Here is an 18580-nt window from a genome sequence, read left to right as displayed (position 1 = left end):
AAATGAACAGTGCAAACAAATAGAAGAAAACAATAGAATAGGGAGGACCAGAGATCTCTTCAAGAAAATTAGAGATATGAAGATAACGTTCCATGCAAAGATGGGTATGATAAGGGACCAAAATGGTAGGGACCTAACAGAAGGATGATAATAATTATATAACAATCTGTGTATTCTATGATTCTGTGAATTGTACTGCTGTAAGAGTCTAGCTGATTCTGACTTTCCTCCTTGAAGAACATTTATATAGATGTTAATTGTCATTTATATTGGGACCAGAGATACTTTCAAGAAAATTGGAGATATGAAGAGAACGTTTCATGCAAAGATGGGTATGATAAAGCAGGGGTCCTCAACTCCCGGTCCGCAGCCCGGTGCCGGGCCGCAAAGACCATGGTACCGGGCTGCCAGCGGCCGCGCCTGCCTCCCCCCCCGCAGCGAGAGGGAGGGAAGAGGCAGGCACTGCCGCTGGCATGCGCATGCGCGGAGCTGCGCGCATGCGTGTTTGCGCCCCCTGCTGGTGAAAATGCGCATGCATGGCAGCTCCACGTGCGCGTATTAGCGCCACCTAGTGGCGAAAACGCGCATGCGCGGTGACTGCGCGTGCACATTTACATGCAGCTGCAGCGGCCGGGCCGCCGGCTCTCTCCCACCCTCGGAGGCAGTCCCTGACTACAAGAAGGTTGGGGACCGCTGTGATAAAGGACCAAAATAGTAGGGATCTCATAGAAGCAGATTTTTAAAAAGTGGCAAAATTATACAGAGGAACTATACAAGAGCGAGCTTAACATCCCTAATAACCATGATGGGGTGGTTACTGACCTGGAGCCAGACATCCTGGAATGTGAAGTCAAATGGGCCTTAGGAAGTCTGAGCAACAATAAAGCTAGTGGTGATGACAGCATTCCAATTGAACTATTCAAAATCTTAAAAGACTTTGTAAAAATGCTACACTCAATATGCCAGCAAATTTGGAAAACTCAGCAGTGGCCACAGGAATGGAAAACGTCAGTTTACATTCCAATCCCAATGAAGGGCAATGCCAAATAATGTTCAAACTACCGCACCATTGCACTCATTTCTCATGTTAGCAAAGTTACGTTCAAAATTTTACAAACTAGGCTCCAGCAATATGTGGACTGAGAACTTCCAGAAGTACAGGCAGGATTTTGAGGAGGCAGAGGAACTAGAGATCAAATTGCCAACATACGATGGATCATGGAGAAAGCTAGGGAGTTCCAGAAGAACATCTACTTCTGCTTCATTGACTATGCTAAAGCCTTTGATTGTGTGGAGCACAACAAATTGTGGCAAGTTCTTAAAGAGATGGGAATACCAGAGCATCTTATTTGTCTCTTGAGAAACCTATATGCAAGTCAAGAAGCAACAGTAAGAACTGGGCATGGAATCACTGATTGGTTCAAAATTGAGAAAGGAGTTTGGCAAGGCTGTATACTGTCGCCTTGCCTATTTAACTTGTATGTGGAGCACATCATGAGACAGGCGGGGTTAGATGAGTCACAAATTGGGATTAAGATTGCAGGGAGAAATATCAACAACCTCAGATATGCAGATGATACCAGTCTAATGGCAGAAAGTGAAGAGGAACTAAAGAGCCTCTTGATACGGGTGAAGGAGGAGAGTGCAAAAGTTAGCTTGAAACTCAACATCAAGAAAACGAAGATCATGGCATTTGGCCCTCTCAATTCCTGGCAAATAGATGGGGAAGAAAAGAAATGGAGGTAGTGACAGATTTTATTTTCCTGGGCTCCAAGATCACTGCAGATGGGGACTGCAGCAAAGAAATTAAAAGACGCTTGCTCCTGGGGAGGAAAGTTATAGCAAATCTAGACAGCATCCTAAAAAGCAGAGACATCACCCTGCCAACAAAAGTGCGTTTAGTCAAGGCTATGGTATTCCTAGTTGCAATGTGTGGCTGTGAAAGATGGACCTTAAGGAAGGCTGAGCATCAAAGAATTGAGGCTTTTGAACTCTGGTGCTGGAGAAGACTCTTGCGAGTCCCTTGGACTGCAAGGCGAACAAACCGGTCAGTCCTAGAGGTCAGCCCTGCCTGCTCCTTAGAAGGCCAGATCCTGAAGATGAAACTCAAATATTTTGGCCGCCTCATGAGAAGGAAGGACTCCCTGGAGAAGAGCCTAATGCTGGGAGCGATTGAGGACAAAAGAAGAAGGGGACGATAGAGAATGAGGTGGCTGGATGAAGTCACTGAAGCAGTAGGTGCAAAATTAAATGGACTCCTGGGAATGGGAGAAGACAGGAAGGCCTGGAGGATCATTGTCCATGGGGTCGCGATGGGTCGGACACGACTTCGCAACTAACAACAACAAATTCTGTCGGTCATTGAGGTGACAGTAGATTAGCCTTTTTACTTTGCTGCAACTAGCTCAGGTAACTCTCTGGAATTTGCGGTTCAGACCTTTATATTTTGACTAGTGTTACTGTCCTGTATGCATTTAGAGCTGTTAGCTCTTGCTGGTCTCCAAGTAGATGTTGAGCCTGCTAAGGTGGGCAGGATCTCCTGCATCTGTTTTATTGGGGGGGGGGGCAAATAATGTGTGTCTTAGTTCCCATAGGTCAGGCCGTGTTAAATAGCTTGAGGATGAGGATTATTCGTGCCGGTTTTAAATGAGGCGGCAGTTCGAGACCTCGCGGGTCCACAACGCCGACGCTCGGCTCTAGTGACTGGAACGGCCCGGCCCGCCTGAGTCTGCGCGCAGAAGAGCGAAGGATACGGTCGCTCCTTGTCTGGCCGCCGCCGCCGATGCAAAGCCACGCCCCGCTTGGTTTCCTTTTTAGCAGGGGCGGGAGTTGATTGATGACGCAAGGCCGAAGTCGGTCCGTTCCCCACACAGGCGGGCGGGATTAGAGATGAAGTGGGCGTGGCCACCCGCCTTCCCTTGGAGCCGCCTCCTGCGTGGCGAGGCGCTGGGTGGTGGCCTCTGGATGAGAATTTGCCCTGGCGGGTCGTGGGCGCAGCTCGCCCGCGGTGCTCCCCCGACGTGTATGTGAAGGTACAGTATTAATTCGTGGGAGGGGCAGGGGTGGAAGTGCTGCTGGCTCTTGGGATGGGGGGCTTCATGGGGCCTTATTCTCTGTGGGGTGCGGAGGATGTGCTGCTTTGCCGGAGGAGGCGAGGCGGTTGGGATTGCGAAGGAGCTTGGTGCCCTGGGGACAGGAGAATCGAGCTCTCTCCCGGCTGTTCCGCGGTGTGGGTGACCTGTTTTGGATGCACGCCTTTTGTAGAACACGAATAAGAGTATTGAGGCATGGGAGGTATTCGGGTGGCGACCTGCCTGTAGTCTCCGGCGCTCGCTTGCCGCACCAGTAGTAATACATGAGGCATGGGTAGGAGTGCGTGGAGACGCTGGCCTCCTTGGGCGATCGGGGATTGGCTCGTTGAGTACATGAAGCAGCACTATGCTTATGTATTATGCACCGAGATGTGAAGAGGAGAGGTTTTGTGTATGCCGGTTCCCGGGTTATGTTGGCTGCAAAGGGGAGCACGTTTCCCTGTTGGGTGTGTCTCTTTAGGCTTATTATTGTGAGTCTTCTGTAGGGCCTTGGGACTTATTCTGCATTGGGTAGGTATAGATGCCTTTTAGAAATGAAAGTCTGACAGTTGTCTGGTCGCACTATTCCCCCTGCCCCCCTTGCATTGGTATGGTAAAACCTTGAATGAATTTTAGTGTGGCCCTAGTTAGAAATAATTCAGCATAGTGGAGAATGACATACGATGCATGTTTTGGAGAAGGCAGTAAGTTAAGCATGGCTTTCTGTCTTTTCTTTGAACATAATACTGAAATTGAAGCCTTCACTTCTTTCCCAGTTAATTGGCAAGGTATAGCAGTAATTGTCCTTTTTTAAAAAAAAAAGCCTATATTGGTACTATTCTACCGGTTTTGTTACCCTTGTTTGTGTTATGCTTGCTTTAAAGTTTGCTTTAATTATGAAGTCAGTATGGAAATGCCATAAGCATTCAAAACTTAACCTGTTTGTGGAAACAAAGTACTTTATCTGTTGAGTCCTGCTGCTATGCAGAGTCAGGTACCCTTAATTTTAATAGTTTAGTCATGTCGAATTCTACATTGGATTGGACTGTTAATGAGCAGTTTATTTTAATTTATAGAGACTTTGCCAGCTCTGAAAGTTTTTCTTTTTCCCTTTTCTTCCTCCCGCCGACCATGAAATGCATTATTCATGCTGATTTTGGAAGCCATAAAGCAGGGATCCTGTGCCACATGAGGCCAATGCTTTAAACCTTTGCTGCTGTGGAGATACAGCCCTGGCCTACAGAACGCACAGGGGAAAACAATAGTCTTTAAGTATAATATAAATATGTAGTATTGCATGCCTTTCCTATGGGATTTCAATGTACCTCTTGTTTGTGATTTTTCTCTTTTTTACGTGTTGTGATTCTTCATGAGCTTCTCAGCTTTAAATACAAAATAACAGAGAAGCAGTTCCAAACACTGCTGATGTTCTTCATTCTATAATTGCTGGATTTTAATGAATATTTTACAATAGGGTCTCTGTTTTTTGCAAGTTACCTTATGCAGGCTCCTGGAGAGATGACATAAAAATCTTCTAAATAAATAGATGAACATTCTTTTTAGCTGCATGTACATTTTCTTTACAGTCAGTTCCCATTAGGATCTAGGTTGTTCATGTCATTGCTTATAATACAGATGTAATATGATTCTAATCATGGATGCTTTAGACTGTTTCTTCATGGAGCAGGGGGTTGGACTAGATGGCCTGCATGTCCCCTTCCAGCTCTACGGTTCTGTGATACCATGGGAGCTCTGTACAAATTATGTTCTCAGTGGGTCTGCTTGCAAAATGTCCATTGGCTTAGAAAATAATGGTTACAGAAAACGTAAAGCTTACCAGTTGAATGGAACAGAAAAGCATTAAGGTGATTGTAGGAAATATGGCAAGGTATAATTGAGACATACAAAAGTGCAAGACTTTTTTGTCAGTTACAGAGAAGTTGCACAAAGAGTGTGACCTGGTGGTAACAAAAAAGGGAACAAGAATTAAGCAAAGCACAGAAAGACTATATAAGCACAAGAATGGAGACCGAGCTGAAAAGTATTTTGTAAGAAATTTGGGTGGGTTTGTGCCTTAAGATAAAAAGCCCAAGCAAACTGTAGGGTTTCACATGAGATGGATCCAGGGCCTGCAGCTATAAGTGGGAAAATACTGGAATGTTTACAGGATTCTAAGATATCTGATCTGAGCAAAAAGTTGAATCTCAGGATTTCACCAGTCAGTGCTGAGGACATAACTTAGGCTAGTGTTTAAAGAACAAGTTACAGAAGTTGATGTTAGTTTGAACGCAAAAATAATCCAGAGCAAAATGTTGGCTGATCAGTTAGAGGTGGGCCATGCTACTGTCAAGTGACACTTCTAGAGGAGGAGGTAATTGGGGTCAAGAGTTGACAGCAAAGTACAGAGTGGGTAAGAGGAAAACACAACCAGGAAAGTCCAGATAAACTACATGAGCAAGGCAGGAATCATAGCAAAAGTTCACATATGGCATTTTGCAGGTCAGGGAGTCCAATGTGTATCAGGAGAAAAGGGAGCAAATGCTTTGATATATGTTCCTGGCTGGTGAGGCAAGGCTGGGTGCTGGAGAGGTAGATGTGCGTGAGTGGTGAAGAGAGAATGGCTATTGAATTTAAACTTGTTGGGATAAACTGGAGTTCAGTTGAAGGTAGCTATCATCAAGCCAATGAAAGGGACCTCAGGTTCAACCTTTTTACTGGAAAGCTTTGAAAAGCATGCTAATTCTGTAGTGGTGAGTAGTCTAAGGCAGTAGCTTTTATGCCTTCTACTTTCTATATATCTTCAGAGGATACTTTATATGCCAAAGTGTCTGAGGATCTCCCCTGTATTTGTTGTGTAATTTGCAGAGAATACGTACCATCTTCATCCTTGTAATGGATCCTTGTCAGTTCCTTGAATACATGTCCAAAATGTACCCAAACACCTTCAGAAATTCATATGAACCAATGATGACACGTTTGGTGCACTAGAAAAGGAAAATCCTGCTTGGAGAAGCACCAACAAGGTGCCAGAAACTTGTTTATTTTGTGTGAAATATATATTTCATGCCTTTTAAGGCAAGAAATCTTTGATATGGGTTACAATATTTTAAAACTCCTTAAAATCCAAAGTAGGTGAGGTACAGTAGAGCCACTCCAGTGGTCCACAGGTTAGGTGCCATTATAGGAAGAAACCCGCTCTGCTATCTTGCATGTGATGGTGGGACCCATGGCCCCCAGTGTTGATCTTGCCCTCCAACGCAGCAGTTGGAAGAACAGGTGGTCTATCTAGTCCAGGAATACCCAACCTTTGTGAGCCAGTGGACACTTGTTATTCTGACACAGCATGTTGGGTGCAGCCCCAAAATGGCTGTCTTAAAATGGCTGCTGCAGGAAGTAAAACTAACTATAAAATGGTTGCCCTAGTTTTTCAGTCATACAGTGAAGATCCTTGTAATATGTCAATTGCTGCCACAGCAACATTTAAAAAAACATAGAAGTCATCAAATATACAGTGGTCAGTCCAGGAGGTTTGCTGGACAAAACGGCCACCTGACCTCATCCACTTTCTAAAGACACTTGGTGGGCACCATGTTGGTGACCCCTGGTCTAGTCACTTGGTCCCAAACTATGGCAGGCCCTATAAGTCAAGAATGGGTGTCTTAAAGTATGTCTAGAAACAGCTGTTGGCCGAATTTGTCCTTTAAAAGTTTGCTCAGAGACAAAAGGAGAGTGAATTTCCCCCCAAAGACATGACTTAAAGTGAGCTCACTTGGTAGGAACTTATTCACTTGAGTCATTTGTGCTCAAAACTCTGTGCTGTAATAACACATATACAAAATCCCTTTATTGGCATACAGATAAGATAACAAAAATAATTCATAAAGCATTAATTGTTTCACAATTACAAGACCTCATAGCCAGCTGTACAAACTTGGCAACCGAATCAGTAACTTGAGAGTTTTTGTTTCCTAGTGGGAAAATGATCTTAATCTCATCATCAAGTCCATGTTGTTTGGAAAAAACTGGATTGATGAGCTGCCCACAAATAATGGTGCAAAGTAGACAGTGGAAAAACTCTTGTATGATGGTTTCAGTGCAGCCAGAATTACAGGGATGTATTTCTTTTAGAGTAGGGCCTTTTTGAAAATCTCCCTTGAAGAGCAGCAGAGGGGAGAACGCTAAATGTTGATAGCCTAAATCGGGGGGAGGGGGGGCTGTAAAAATATGAAGGAACCCATAGCTTGGCTGAAGTCCCAAACTCAGGAAAACATGATCCTCTGGCTGTCTCTATAAGATTTTGTAATTCCAAATCCAATAATCTACACTTTAGGCTTCCATATGCATAAGATTCGATTGCTTTAATAATCACAGGAGATGCCCCTAGATCTAACCTTTTGCTCAGTGCTTTTCAGCCAGGATCCTCACAAAAACATCATGGAGATCCCACATCCGGCCAATACTCCCATAACTTGGCTGGCTCCCAGTTGAATTCCGTATTAAGTTTAACAGTTTGGAACCACCTTTAAGGCCATATGCGATTTGGGCCCGGTGTACTTGAAAGACCACCTCCCTGCCTATACCTCCCAAAAGAGCCTTGCGCTCCGCAACCTCCAACTGACTACGGATCCCTGGCCCCAAAGAAGCACAGCGGACCTCAACAAGGGCCCCACCTGGTGGAACGAACTCCCTGAAGAGATCAGAGCTCTGCCTGAACTTCCACACTTCGGCAGGGCCTGCAAAAGGGAGCTCCTCCACCAGGCATTTGCTTGAGGCCGACCGACTGAGAACATCTGCTGGGCCCCACTTCAGATGCCCTTCCATGACTGAACAAATTTGATCTCCCAGTGTTGTTATTTATGTTGTGTTATAAATTGTTACTTGGTTGTTGTGATGTTGTATTAAAACTTGTATGTCATAGATTATTATGTTCCATGTAAAATTACATAATGTTCCATGTAAACCGCCCAGAGCTGTAAATAATGGGCAGTATATAAATCCATATAAATAAAATAAAATAAATAAATAGATGAAGAGTATTCTATGGGCATTAAGGATACAAAACTGTTAGAATCAAGTGCGCAAAAAGCCAAAACTTAAAAGTCATGCTTTAGTTTCTAATGGGCTTTGATTCACTTCCAGACATTTATTTTTTATTTACTTTAATTTTTTTTTGTTACACTTATAGTCCACTTAGGGGACACAGTTCAGAGTACTAAGAATTTTATGAGCTGAGCTCCTGGAATGTGTCTCTTAGAGTCACTTCACTAGGGAGTAGTTTCATGTTTTTATAAAGTGGGCATTTTGTGGCCATCTACTAGGGATATTGCAGTTGTTGAATTTGGCAAATTCAGGAACTTGTGTTGTTGTGTGTTTGCTGCATTGCCTGATGATCTGTTGTTTTCACTGTGGGACTCTTTGTACTTCCTCTGGAGTTAACAGCCTCTGCTTTTGGAGCTCTTTTTCACACATCATTAAAAATAGCGTTACGCCAGCTGAATGGCATAACGCTAAATATAATCATGCCTCCTTACCTTTTTGATGTCTTGCTCTTCTCTGCTGCCATTTCGTGCTTCTCTCCCTCCACATGCCTGCTTGAAATGGCGGAAGAAAGAAATGTGGTTTATATGTGAAACTCTTCTGCCTGTCAATCAAGCCGGGCAGCCAATCCCTTTTCTCCATGCTTTAAAGGGCCCTCAATGCCCATTAGTTTTTTAAATTCAATTCTTCTCCGTTGAAACACCTATGCATCTAATCATAGATCATAGTGCTCCTGTATTGCCACCCTGGAATCACGAGTCTTGCTTCTTTTAAAAATTAATCTTGTTCCTGATTTGGGGGGTGGGGTGGGGGGGGGGAGAGCAAGCTTAGAGAGGCATGCTTTATGCTACAACTTTTTGGGGATTTTTTTTGGCTTTGTCTGTATGCTTGTATGCCTATTTGTTGCTCCAGGCAGTGGCAGTTTGCTTTAAAAAAAAAACTCCCATCCCTGGGAGAAGGGAGAGAGAGGCGGTTACGAGGGCAGGACATTGGAGGCGTAGATAGTGCTTCTTCACCTCCATACCTTTTTTTTTTTGGTGGGCTTCTGGTTGGTGAATCCACTTTTGGGGATTCACCAACTAGTGCTTTAAGATGGAGGATGTATCTGGCCATTTACTGCCAAATGCTGCATGTTGCCAACGTCATGTTGAGGGGCCAGAATATAATGACTACTTAAGGTAAGCATTTCACTATTTTTGAAGGGTGCAGAAATCCTTTCTGTGTCCACGTTGTTCTTGTTTCTGTTTGCATTCTATCATTTCTACCAGGCTTTAGGTTTTTTTATGGTCAACTTTGTGAAGTAGGTTGCATTTGTTTCTTTTTTACGGATTGGGAATGGAAGATGAGAGTGCCTTCCAAGGTCATACGATGAGTTGCAGCTAATGTGAGTTCTGGCTGCCCAAATGCACGACCAAGCAGTATCTGTGCCACTATGCCGGTTGCCTCTCAGACGACAGAAGTGGGTGATGATTTTTGTCCAGAAAACCACCTCCGTGTTGTGTGCATGTGCAATGCAAGGAAGTATTAACTGGGTGCATCTGGAAGACAGTGATTCAGCCTTGGCTGAAGAAGGGGTAGAAAGACAATGAAGAGAATGAAGAAGAGCTGGGTGGGTACCCCACTTTTTATTACCCGAAGGAGTCTCACAATGTTTCACAATCAGCATCCATTCCTCTTCCCGCAGCAGCAGCCTTGTGAGGTAGGTGGAGCTAATTGAGCTCTGAGAGAACTATGACCTGTTTGGCTGCATGTGGAGGAGTGGGGAAGGTTAGGGACTGCCTCTGTTAACCACACTGACTCTCAGAGCTATAGATCTGTTGCCAGGATGCTACAGGCAGGCTGTTCTTCCTTGGCCACTCTTCTTCAATATGGGAACATTAATTTGTTTGTTGGATTTTAATGAATATTTTACAAGAGGGTCTCTTGTAAAGATATGATTCAGTCATTAAAGCTGGAGAGCCAGCTTGGTGTAGTGGTTAGGAGTGTGGATTTATAATCTGGCATCTGGGTTTGATCCCCTTCTCCTCCACTTGCAACCAGCTGGGTGACCTTGGGCTTGCCACAGCACTGATAAAGCTGTTCTGACAGAGCAGTGATATCAGGGCTCTCTCAGCCTCACCTCACAGGGTGTCTGTTGTGGGAAGAGGAAAGGGAAGGCGAATGTCAGCTGTTTTGAGACTCCTTCAGGTAGAGAAAAGCGGCATATAAGAACCAGCTTTTCCAGTCACTGGCAGGAGTGATACTTTCCCTACTCCTGTTCCCGATGGAATATCTATTTCCTAAGCCCTTTGGCAATAAGAAATTATGTAGGAATGTAGTTTTCTTTCTAGCTCTGCTATATTCCAGTCGTCTGTCCAGCTGTTTGCTATGTAAGTCGAAAACTATATTTTTGAATGCTGTTCCATGGAGTGACTCCAGGAAAGCCAATCATAGATTAGCTAGATAAGTGCGTTGTGTCATATCTGGTGCTACCTTTGAAAACCTTACCTAGTTTGGAATACAGTGAGATGAGTGTAGATCAGGTGAAGGTCTTACTGGTACTTCCACTGTATTTATGGTTTAATTGAAAGTGGTAGTTGTTTCCCACCACTCAGCTGTTTTTGCCGCTTTACATTACAGATATATACCACACTATATGGTATTAATATACCTGTTGCAGAGTAGTTTTTTAAAGTTATGACAGATTGTCTTTTGTATGTTTTAAACTGAAACTGCTTGAAAGGAAGTTGAGATATACAATTTCGAATAATGTGAAGAAATAGATCTTGAATAGGAGGTTCATATACATTTTGTAGTAGGTGGTGCTATTTTGATAAAGGCCCCAAGAATGGGAAGCTCTCTTTGGGTCACAATTCACTTCCGCAGCCAGTAGTGAAACAGCCTTTCTGATTCCTGCCATGCCCAAATTTTGATACTGGGTCACTTAGATTTGTCTCTCATAGTAGGTCACTGTTAAATATAGCATATTCCTAAGCAGATGCATTTCAGTTCTACAATAACCCCTGGGACCTTTGCTTTGCTATAGTAATTTCTGTTGTCTAACTTGATTAGCCTAGCCTAGCTCCTTTCCCTTGTTCAGGATAAATGACAAGTGAATCAATTTATATAATTATTTTTGGTGAGATCTGCTATCCCTTATTTACTCCATCTCCCTTAGTTCTTCATCTTCTTTAACACTTTTAATTTTATTCTCTCCCCCCCCCCCCACTATGCTTTTTAAGCTGGTGGTATGGGGTGATTCTAGAAGATTTTTCTGCACATATGTGTTCTGAATATTATTATTATATTGTAAAATTTATGTTTAGTAAGATTTTGTCTAAACCTTCTCTGCTTTGCCACCTTGCAAGCCTTTGAAGAAAAATGTGGTCCCTGTCACTGTGCCAAGTTCTCAATATGAAATCTGTGCTTCCAGCCAAATCATTACCAAGAGCTATCTGACTTCAGGCCATTTCTGATAAGTTAAAAAAATGTGCTGTGAGAGCCAACGTGGAGTGTTTGAAGAAACCCTGCCAACAGGATCTTGAAAGAAAGAGGGCGAGAGTTTGTGCTGTGTAAGGCACTTTTGTATAGAAGCTGTACTGATGAGCTCTCCAAGGGATTAGCCAACTGCTGTCCGCCTCTCAGCTTCTGTGCTGACAGAACAGCCCTGGGTATTGGCCACAAGAGCAACCAATCGCTGAATGGAGTACCTTGCTGGCTGCAGTGCAGTTGTTCAGCAGCAGCAGCTGTTGTGTGGGAGGAAATAAGGGGTGTGTGTGTGCACAGTACTTTTTTAGAAGAGGCAGTTGGCACAGCCTTATCAATTGTGATTATATTATGTGTTGAAGGAAGGGTGCAGCTATGAATGACTGATCACTGTGGAGGGTCAGCTGCTGCCACGCTGGGAGAATTGGATTCCAGACTTAGAATTTCAGCGCTTCATGATTAAAACATGACTGTATGCTCTCCAAATGCCACAAGGCAACTTGAAAGAGAGCTCATGAAGAAGATACTGGCCTCTGTAAGAAACTTAGAATCATGTTTACTGAGAAGCACGGATTGTAGAAGGGCCATTGTCATGCTGTGGGGAGGCCTGCTGAATGGCTTAGGATAGAGACAAATATAGCTCTTTACAAAAGAAAATCAACTCTTTATGTTCAGGTATACTGATGGCATGATATGGTATATAGAATAATCAGTATGTGAAGGGGATGTCTGGCAAAGATTTTTAAGGGACAAAATTTTCTTGGATACTGTGCACAGAGGGAGGAATAGATGTGAAGAGTTGTCAGCAATTCAGTTGCACATTGTTTGTAGATTTGTTAGAGCACTAATCATGTAAGATATTCCTGGGTTTTTTAATTACTTATTGTGAGGCCTGAGTATGCCAATTCCTATTAAAAAACTAGCAGCAACCAAGTCCTTAAAATATTGGGCTAGACTCTGGGTCTATATCCTCATTTTTCCATGGAACTTGGAAATAACATTGGGCTTAGTCACTTATTCTCCACCTAGTCTACCTCCCAGGGTTGTTGTAATGAAGTGGGAAAGGGAGAACCATGTGTACTGTTCTGAGTTCCTTGGGGGAAAGGGTGAAATTGCAGCATGTTAGGTAGATACATCACCTGGAACAGGGCAGTTTTCCCTGCTGCAGTGGAAACCTGTGAAGGTTCCTCCCTGATACCTTGATACTCCAGAGGAATAGTTGCCTGCATCATTATATAAGCAAGAAGTATGTTTAAACCACATGGAAAAAAAACCTTTATTCGGTACTGAATCATCATGGGAATGGCTATGGAAGTTTTGTTAACTATTGTTCCTGTTACCATAAAGATAGCCCATGATGGAAGCGTGCCTCACACAGACACCTTCATGCATAGATGCCTATGATTGGACTCTGAGCAGGGTAGTACATGCATAAACCAGCCTGGCAGAGACTAACTATAGAGTCTGTAGGGCCCCTTGACAAACCTAGGAAGCCAGGCCAGGTTTCCATCTTGTTTTGGCTTCACTAGATTTCTTTCTGCAAACTTAAATGGACTCCGGGGAATGGTAGAGGACAGGAAGGCCTGGAGGATCATTGTTCATGGGGTCGCGATGGGTCGGACACGGCTTCGCACCTAACAACAACATAACAACAGATTTCTTTCTCTTGCCTAGAAAAGCCATGCCAGTTTCCATCTGGACTAGAATCTTACCTTCCATTTCCTGCTTGCTCAACTGACTGAGCTAAATGTGCACATTATCGAACTCACCTCCTCCCAGACAAAGATCATTAGACTATCTACAGGAAAGGAATATGCCTTCCAGGTGCTAACTGCAACTTCTTTTGTCTCTTTTATCCAGCTTCTCTTCCCCCCCAATTGTCTCCCACTGTACTGCCCTCAGAGTCCTTCATGAAAGGGCTATTAGTGACACATTATACCTAGCCAAGGTATTGTTCCACTTGATGAGATTACTCCATACCTCTCACTCCAGTGACCTCATATGCCAACCACCCTATCAGATTCATATGTAACTCACAACCAATCATCAATCACGTACCTCCTCGTGGGCAGTGACTGGGCTGGCTGGGAATTTCAAACACTATATCAAACCTTGCATACAGCCCGTGTGTGTGTGTTGTGCTGCTTCCTCCGAAACCCGGCATCCTGTCCACCCCCTGATGTTGTCAACCCTGTGTCATGGCTGCTTGGATGCAAGAAAGGTGCAGTATCTTGAACTTGTCCCCCTATAGAACTTAGTGTATGTATTTTTTTGGTTCTGTATGTGTTTTGAGTGTACCCTGATATTTTCCCCGAATAAATCACTTGTGTGTGTTCTTCATTTAAAAAGGGTTTCTTCCAGGGAATGAACCCCATAAAATTGGTAGAAAAGATCCTTGCTATATTCATGATTCCCCAGCAATTTGGGTAACATTCCTGGTAATTTGTAAATACTGAAGAGACCAAATTGTAGGAAATACATTTTTATTTGGTTCTTCCTCCTGCAGAAGGCCCCATCTCCTGCAGAAGCCATGTTGTGATTGTGCCCATTAGTTGCTCCCAATATTACTCAAAGTTGGGCCCCCCCCTGCTCTATAGGATCCAGGGAAAAGGAGTTCTCTGGTTTGAATCTGCAGAACTGTATGGTTCAGGATTAAGGAATCCTCCTGTTCATAAAAGAAGAAACACTAGTAAAATGAATCCATTTTCTCACACTCCTAAAGTTGACAGTGAATCATTTAGTAAATATAAGGAGGGTGTGTATAGAGAGGTAGTTTATGGATCTCCATCATCATGCCACATAAAATAATTACTGTGCTACTCGAAGTGCTAGGCCTCCAATTGGCCCTCAGTAAGAGGGCCCTCTCCACTGAGGCCCAGCCAGAAGGCTGCCATGCTCTCCTCTGGGACTCTGACTGGCTCTCAGTAGCAGAATCCTGTCCCTGCCATCTTGAGAGCCCTGTGGAAAGGCTGGCTGCGTGCTCCGTGGCCTCCCTGCCATTCTTCCCAGCATTCTTGCCACTGAGGGCCAATGGGAAGGCCCCCTGGAAGGAGTTTCCACCACACTTTCCTACCTGCCTGGCCTCCCTGACACGCTCTTTGCAGCTGAGAGCCTTCAGGGAAGGTCTCCCACCCCCCTCTGCAAAGATGCCCTGGCCCTGCCCACACCCTGTGCCCATCGTCCTTGCTACTGAGTCCCAGCGGAGAAGCTGGCCCACCTCCACAACAAACACATTGTTCCTCCTGGCCACTGATGGAGAGTGAGGAGACACCTCTGCTGACGCTTCACCAGGACTCTGCAGCTCCCACAGACCACCTGCTCACCAAGGCAGCAGTGTGTGTGGGGGAATCCTGTCCCCCCCCCCAGCCCATTTTCAAAATGGGCTTCTTTGCTAGTTTAATAAATAAAAGCAGGGTGTGTATGTTGAGGTGGTTCAGATCTCCAGTCTGAAGGGCTTGTTATTGTAAAGTGCTGTAAAAATGGAATAACAAAAGAAGTCTGATCAGGAGTTTTGGCACCTGGAAAATTTTATTGTTCTTTAAGGTGCTGTTGGACTTTAATTTTGTTCTTCTACTATGGATTAACACAGCTAGCCACCTGAAACTAACAAAGTCTACTACATCATTCATAATTGAGTGTACTATTTATATTCTCCACCATCTTAAGTTGCCTAGAGAGTCAGCCTTCTGCAATATTTTAAAGTCTTCTGTGTGTGAAAATGGAAGTAGACCTTGCAATTCAGATTAAGCAGAACATTTCTTTGTTTGTCAATTTCCTAAAATTCCTTCCCGGGGAAAAGTCTTCTGATTTTGCTTCTGAAGAGATGTGACTCTTTTTCATTACATGAGACCAGTGCAGCTTGACTGAGTAGCTGGCAAATGTGGGTTCATGGTGGAGTGGGTCACATTTTGCTTTCTTTAAAGAAAAATTCAACTGCCTTCCTCAGCTGGGGAAGACCTTGGCATCCATGCTCTGTCTTGCAATTTTGAGCCTTCTGTGTTGAAGTATGTGCATCTTGGTGTTGACAGTGCTCTTTGGGGAGACAAGGTACGTGCAGGTCAAAGTTTCAAGGGTGCAAAGACATCTTGTGAAATCGGCCTAGGCTTGTATGACTCCAAAGTACTCAAATGTTACCATGGCCAAAAGTTTGAAAACGTATTTGTGGCTTTTCAGGTAACTACAAATGAGGTTTCTGAAAAGCAGTGAAGCTGCCCACAAGCCATTGCTCCCAAACCTAGGCAACCCCTTACCATGTTCTCCTTCCTTGAACTGTGGTAAGGCAAGGCTGTTGCCTCTTCAGCAGAAGTAGAATGACAGGCTTTAAGTACTAGACCAGTTGTCCCCAGGGTAGTGCCCATTTGTTTCTTTGACAAAGTGCCTCTTAGTTGCTGGGACCCAGCCACTTACTGCCCTGTTTCACATCCTGCATTCCTGGGGAATGTGATTGTAAGGGCAGCTGGGGACCAGCTCTTGGCTTTCTTGGATGAGGCTTTGGTCCTTCATCCTTTCCAGTCTGGCTTCTGTCCTGGACATGGGGTGGAGTCGCCCCAGTGGATGACCTCTGGTGCCAGCTGGATCGAGGTGGATTGGCACTACCTGTCTTACTCGATCTCACAGCATCATCTTTAACCGCTCCTGCGGAGCGGAATAAATAAAAGGGTAAGGGCAATGTGGGAGGAGATAGGGCGGGCTCTGTCCGGGATAAAAACTCAGAGGGCCCAATCAGGAGCCGCTTTGCGGCTCCTGATTGGGCCCTCCTAGTGCCCACCCAGGGCCAAGCAGCCTCGCTTGCCCCGGCTGGGGAGTCGCTGCACACACAGAACGCTGGCTGCACGGTGAGTCCTTCAGCTGCCTTCTCCTCCCACTAGGAGCGGCGTCCCTGCTCCTTTCCCGCCCTGGGTCCCTTCCTCACGAGCCTTCTGCCGGGCCCAAGCATTCCCTCATGGAGTCCTGGATGCTGCAAGGGAGTGCCTGGGCCCAGCAGAAGCCTCCGCCACCCGCCGCCATCCTTCTTCGTCTTCTGCCAGGCCCCGCATGCCCCGGGGCCTGGCAAAAGCCCGTGCCACACCCCACCCCCGCTCTTCCCCCTGCCCACCCCACCTCACCTCTCCCTTAACCCTCCCCTCGGGACCCACTTCTACCCACACAAACGCGCACACACACACACCCATCTCCCTTCCACTTGCCCCGCGCCCACCCGCCCTCTGCCATCCCATTCTACCTACCTCCCTGCCTGCCTTCTTTCCTTCCTTCCTTCTTTCCTTCCTCTTTCTCCATCTCCTTCCTGTCTCTCTCTCTCACTTGCTTCCTCTCTTACTTCCTTGATCCCTTCCTGTTCTTCTCCCTTCTATCCATCCCTGCAAAATCCTCTTCCCCTCCTTTCCCCCTCCCACTCCTCCTCCCCTCTTCTACCTTCCTTCGCTACATTCTTCCTCCCCACGCACTAGCGCCCGCTGTATTTCCCTTCACAATGGGCTTAATTTCTAGTTCAATATAATCCATCATGAGCTTTTAGCTCACCGTCACTCTGGTGCTGGAATCTAAGGGAATCCTTCAGTGGCTAGTCTCCTTTCTTCAGGACTATAGACAGAAGGTGGCTGTGGGGGAGAATCAGAGTGTTACCAGCTCCTTTGTGGAGTTCCACAAGGCACGATACTCTCCCCCACATTATTTAACATCTTCAGACAGGCAGTTTGTAGAATCAGGAATAGAAGGTTGGGTGTCAAATGACAAGATCATTAATAATCCTCAGAGGAAATTCTTAGTGCTTTAATTTGCTTTTAATCTATATTTGTTACGTGGTTCACGATATGTCTCAGGAGATGCTTTTCCATATATTTCATAAAGCATAGAATTGGAAGGGGCCATACAGGCCATCTGGTCCAAATCCCTGCTCAGTGCAGGATCAGCCTAAAGCATGCAGGATGCTGTCCAGCTGCTGCTTGAAGACTGTCAGCGAAGAGGAGCTCTCTACCTCCTTAGGCAATTGATTCCACTGCTGAACTACACTGACTGAAAATTTTTCTCCTGATATTTAGCTGATATCGATCTTTGTGTAGTTTAAACCCATTACCGCATGTCCTATTCTCTTCTACTAACAGGAATCGTTCCCTGCTCTCCTCTCAGTGGCAACTTTTCTCATACTTAAAAATGGCAATCATGTCTCCTCTCGCCAGCTTGGGGTAGTGGTTAGGAGTGCTGACTTCTAATCTGGCAAGCTGGGTTTGATTTCGTGCTCTCCCACATGCAACCAGCTGGGTGACCTTGGGTTGGTCACAGCACTGATAAAGCTGTTCTGACCCAGCAGTGATATCAGGGCTCTCTCAGCCTCACCCACCTCACAGGGTGTCTGTTGTGGGGAGAGGAAAGGGAAGGCAAATGTAAGCCACTTTGAGACTCCTTTGGGTAGAGAAAAGCAGCATATAAGAACAAACTCTTCCCATTTCCAGGCTGAACGTTCCCAAATCCCTCAACCTTTTCTCATAGGGCTTGGTCTGCAGGTCCCAGATAATTTTCATCGCTTTCTTCTTAACCCTCTCAATTTTATCCCAGTCCTTTTTGAAGGGAGGTCTTCAGAACTGCACACAGTACTCCAGGTTGAGTCTGACCAATGCAGTATATAGCAGGAATATGACATCTTGTGATTTTGATGTGATGCCTCCGTTGATACAGCCCAAGCCTGCATTAGCCTTCTTTACTGCCACATCACACTGTCTGCTCGTATTTAATTTACAGTCTGCAAATACCCCAAGATTACGTTCAGATACACATGTCTCCAGTAGAGTTCATTGTTTGCTCTGGCTGCTAGACAGATAAGATTTAAGGTGAGGGGCGATGGCAGATTCTGATGGTTTGTGATATTCCGTTGTATGGATTCCAGTGTATGTATTATTACCTAGTGACCTGCTTTTATTGCTTATGACTGCCCTTTTGCACTTTGTAAAGGCCTATGTCTTCACAATAAACTAGATTCTGATTCAACATCTTTGTGCACCCTCTGTTCCGGA

At 45.0% G+C, this 18580-nt stretch overlaps 1 protein-coding gene across 5 annotated transcripts in view; it reads left to right on the top strand.

Annotated features, from left to right (window-relative positions):
* TBC1D16 (TBC1 domain family member 16) overlaps nt 1-18580 on the top strand; it is an 81362-nt gene that overhangs the window by 5128 nt on the left and 57654 nt on the right. For 2 of the 5 annotated variants that reach the window (XM_077328187.1, XM_077328184.1), the window contains exon 1: nt 2833-3032. The exons of 1 other annotated variant lie outside the window; for it this stretch is intronic. The gene's annotated coding sequence lies outside the window, so the exon portion shown is untranslated. Of the gene's footprint in view, nt 1-2831; nt 3033-18580 lie in introns of those variants that run through there. 2 more of the 5 variants (XM_077328189.1, XM_077328185.1) reach the window with 2 other exon arrangements.

Source organism: Paroedura picta, chromosome 3 (genome assembly GCF_049243985.1).
Source record: "Paroedura picta isolate Pp20150507F chromosome 3, Ppicta_v3.0, whole genome shotgun sequence".
Taxonomy (NCBI): domain Eukaryota; kingdom Metazoa; phylum Chordata; class Lepidosauria; order Squamata; family Gekkonidae; genus Paroedura; species Paroedura picta.
The sequence above is the reverse complement of the archived record's forward strand: the minus strand, read 5'-3'. Positions and strand labels throughout refer to the sequence as shown.